This window comes from Camellia sinensis, chromosome 10 (assembly GCF_055761805.1).
Source record: "Camellia sinensis isolate YWXY chromosome 10, ASM5576180v1, whole genome shotgun sequence".
NCBI lineage: Eukaryota > Viridiplantae > Streptophyta > Magnoliopsida > Ericales > Theaceae > Camellia > Camellia sinensis.
The window spans coordinates 50,362,479-50,366,522 of record NC_138970.1 but is presented as its reverse complement, the minus strand read 5'-3'; positions in this window follow the sequence as shown (position 1 = coordinate 50,366,522).

Here is a 4,044-nt window from a genome sequence, read left to right as displayed (position 1 = left end):
TATCTTTCCGTTTCACACGGGGTTACAGGTTGATCATTACGAGGGAGTGGCACATGGAGCTCTCAGATGCTGTTCAGCATATTGTAGATGAGGCCAGGTTTGACCCGTTTTGTATGGGGTTGTCGCGACTTCCGGCGAGCTGGACCCTTCTGGACGCATTAGTAGAGAGATGGTGAGACACCACCAACTCTTTTCATTTCACTGCCACCGGGGACATGACGATGACCCAGTATGACTTTTCCATGTTAACGGGCCTCGATGTGGGAGGCCAGCCTATCCCATATGGCGCGGATATGGGTGAGTGGGAGGCAACTTGAACTTATCTGCTGGGGGCCCATCCGCCGATTGACAGATCATTAGGCAGGGTCAGGTACACCTGGTTCACCGAGTAGTTCAAGAGGACTACGCCTGAGACTGTTAAGGAGATAGAGCTGTGATATCCCTGTTCCGTAATATGATAATTGGTCCTTAAAATGAGCATGATTATGTGTTTAATATGATTTTGTGAGCCATTATGTGTAAATATGTGGTTTTGAATTTCTATCTGTTCACCGTAGGAATATTTGTTTGATTATCTGCTGGGGAATTAAATTGAAGGCCTTATCGGCCACAGAACCTGAAATTGATTGCGCCATTGTGATTGGCATAATTTTTAGAGCCTACGGTGAAATTTAATTAGAAATTGATTTGGATCAAATTAATCAGATTAAATTAATGAATTAAGTGCCCAATTGTTTGATATTAAAATAATGTGGTTTAGGGGAGCTTATATAGGGCCCACTACACGCTCATTTTGTTGTTTTGGAGGCTCAAATCAGATTTTATATCTTAGGGAGAGTGTGAGGGTCGGCTAGAGAGAGAAAGGGAGAGAATTTGTGCAATTTTGCCTCAAAGCTTGGAAACCTTGAAGATTCCTCAAGAATTTGCTATAGATTGTGAAAATTGAACCTCTAGGTGAGTAAATTCATGGATGTTAACTTGTAATTTTGTGAATTCAAGGTTGAATAATGGTCAAGATCATGAATTAAATTGATTGTCATGAAATTGGGTTAGTTTTGTTGAATTGAAGATCAATGTATGCATGCATGTGTGTAAATTGCTTTGGAGTTGCATGTTTGACCATAAAATGTATGATCCATGTAAGATTTTGGTTAGAATTCATGCTTATGATCACCAATTGCACCACTTGAGTTGGTAAGGAGAGTTGTATCTCACATGCATGTACAATTTATAAGAATATGGGCTTGAATGCATGAAATTGTTATGTTGAATGTGAATTTGGTGTAAATTGAGACATGCATCAAATTGTGAAATTAAGCTTCAATGTGTTGTAATTTGGTGTTGGTATCATGTTAGTATATGTATATGTGAAAATTGTGCCATGGCATGCAAGAAATATTGGTTAGAGTGTTGAATTCGAGCTCAAGAACCATTCTGGAAAACCCAGAATTTTTTATGTCCGCTCGAGCAGGGGAACCGCCGCTCGAGCGAGGATTTCGAGCTCCCAGTATTTTTCTTGCAGGCATGGTGTCCGCTCAAGTGGAGAAGTTCATGCCCGAGTAGGGAGCCATGTAAGATGAACTTCCGCTCAAGCGTCCGAGTTCACGCTCGAGCGTAAAAATGGTGTATCCAACACTTTTTGCAGAGATGGCGTCCGCTCGAGCAGGGTAATTGCACGCTCGAGCGCGGAGCCGTGTAGAGAGGCCTTCTACTCGAGCGCAGGAGTGCACGATTGAGCGTAAATTCGACCTAACCAGAACTTTTGCAGTTCTTGAGGTCTGCTCGAGCGGGGACCCTGTTTTCTGAAATTTTGAAAATACATTCTGAATTATGTTTTCCGTTCTCTTTCACTTTTAAGCACTCTTAGGCATGCATTGAGCATTGTAACTAAGTTAAAGAGATAAGAATGAAGCCTAAAGAGAAAAATGTGAATTTAGAACGGATCGAATTATTTGTGACCCTTTTGTGTTCATGGAATGTGTAGGGTCGAGCTCAAGGGCAATCCAACCAACCGATCACTGTGAGTAATATCTTAACAGAGATATATGAAATATATTGTTGTCCAATTGCTTACTTCTATGTAAGTTCTATAAGTTTATTGATTCCATTGGTGGACAATGTTTGTCATACTGAATGAATGGGCCGAAGGCCATTTTGACATGAATGAATAGACCGAAGGCCGTTTTGACATAAATGAATGGGTCGAAGGCCGTTTCAACATGAATGAATGGGCCAGAGGCCGTTTTGACATGAATGAATGGGTCGAAGGCTGTTTTGACATAAATGAATGGGCCGAAGGTCGTTTCGACATGAATGAATGGGCCAGAGGCCATTTCGACATGAACGAATGAAAGTTTGATTGGGCCAAGGGCCAGTTTGTAAGAATCGCAGTCACGTTACTTAAAATGTATATATATGCTAAATAAGATATGAATTGGGCCCAAGGCCGTTTGAAGCTTGTTATTCTACATAACGTTTGTATAACTTCTGCATTTGATATTCTTCACTGGGCTATCGCTCACGCTCATTCATGTATTTGTAGGTGAGCCAAGAGAGGTCCAGACCCAGCCCAAGTGAAGCCTGTGTGGAACAACCCAAGTTTTGGAGAGTCAGCCCTACGTCTCACGCATGAGACCCGTTTTCACCCTTTTGTTGTCTTGTTTATTTTGTCACATTGGCGAGGACTTTGTGTAAACTTGTATATAGTTGTGATGGGTTGACTTAGACTTATGCGATCCTATATGTACAGAACTTTTGGTACTGTTTTTCCGTTGTGAGTTATTAACGTTGATATGTTTGGTTTATTTGATGTGCCATGTAAGCACAGCTCTATGGACAAAGTTTTAAATTTTGCTTCCGTTTGGCCCCTTTACTCCGATGAGTTATGATTGTTTTGGTTTGAGGCCGTAGGTAATCTCAGGATTTCTGGCCGGTTATGTCCTTAACCCATAGGGGCGGGTTCGGGTCATGACAAAGTGGTATCAGAGCATGAGTTAATAACTCACACACTTGTCCAAAAGAGCAATAAGCGTCTAGAAAAGATCTAGGATGCATTCATATGATAAGTGTGAATTTGAAAGCATCAAGAATATGCTTAAATGTTTCGATATGAACAATTATGTGTTGTAAGTTTGCGATTTGCTTGCATTGTGAATTATCTAAATATGTATGCTTTTTAGTATATGCATACTTGTGAATCTTTTGTGTGAAATATAATGCAAGTTTAATCAGAAGGTGAGAACAAGAGGTGATGAGATAGAGGAGTCCTCTACTACTAGAATAGACCGAATGGAAAGACTGATACAGGAAATGGCAGAAGCTTTGAGGCAGCAACAGGAGTGGCAACAACAGTGGCAGCAACCACATCCGCCACCTCCACCTCCGGCACCACCTGTGCTAGATAATCAAAATGATGATCGGATAATAGCTCTTACCAAAGAGTTCAAGAAAATGAAACCACCACAATTCCACGGGAGATTAGATCCATTGAAAGCCGAAGCATGGGTCCTCGGCATTGAGAAACTGTTTAAAGTTTTCCCCTGTTCAGAGACACAGAAAATGCTTCTAGCCACCTTTATGCTAGAAGACGAGGCATGAAGATGGTGGATGTTAATGCGAGAAAATCATAAGGGTGTTGACTGGGTGAAATTTTTGGAAATCTTCTATGACAAGTACTTCCCGCAGTGTGTTCAGGATAGGAAAGTAGCTGAGTTCATGGAACTAAAGCAAGACAGTATGACTGTAGCCGAGTATGAGGCCAAATTCATTGAATTGGCCAGGTTTGTACCATATGTAATTGATACTGACTATAAGAAGGCAAGACACTTTGAAGGTGGGCTTCGAAGTGACATCCTAGAAAGAGTGAATGTCTTGAAGCTAGAAACCTACATTGGGGTGCTAGACAAGGCCATCATCTCAGAGGCTAACATAGCTAGACAAGCTAAGCCAACAACAGAGTGGAAAGGCAACAAAAGGCAAGGCTTCTTTTCAAAGAAGAAATTTCTGAAAAAGCAAAACACGGGCTCCTCAAATACTTCAAATTCT